Raw genomic sequence first — 391 nt, 5'->3', positions numbered from 1 at the left:
AGAATTCAAAGTAGCCACTTAATGGCACTCTAGACCCAGCTATTTTTAAGGGGTCTTAATACATACTGATGGCAAACTGGTAAATGGAAGGAGGTTCCCTATGTTCAAATATTCATCTATCTCTGTTCTAGTCCCTTCTTGTGTTCTTCTTGTTCCCCAACTCAACTTCTCTTAGCCATGAAGTCTACACAACCTCAACCTTCTCTAGATGACTCTACAATGCTAGATCCAGCTAATGAACCACCCCCTTTTCTCCATAATCCTGTCTTCTCGCCGCCAAAAGCCCAAACTGCCTCCCCAGTTCCTCCTCCTCAACAGGATGTTCCAGAGCCTGCTAGCTCTCCTTCTCTAGACCCCTCCCCTTCTGTGCCAGATGTGGGCCGCTCCAAAT

At 46.5% G+C, this 391-nt stretch overlaps 1 protein-coding gene across 4 annotated transcripts in view; it reads right to left on the bottom strand.

The window, feature by feature from the left end:
* Window positions 1-391, bottom strand: part of Fstl5 (follistatin like 5) — a 654438-nt gene that overhangs the window by 11175 nt on the left and 642872 nt on the right. The window lies entirely within an intron of this gene.

This window comes from Mastomys coucha, unplaced genomic scaffold (genome assembly GCF_008632895.1).
Source record: "Mastomys coucha isolate ucsf_1 unplaced genomic scaffold, UCSF_Mcou_1 pScaffold16, whole genome shotgun sequence".
Classification (NCBI taxonomy): Eukaryota; Metazoa; Chordata; class Mammalia; order Rodentia; family Muridae; genus Mastomys; species Mastomys coucha.
Note: the sequence above shows the minus strand (reverse complement) of the source record. Positions and strands in the feature narration are given on the sequence as shown.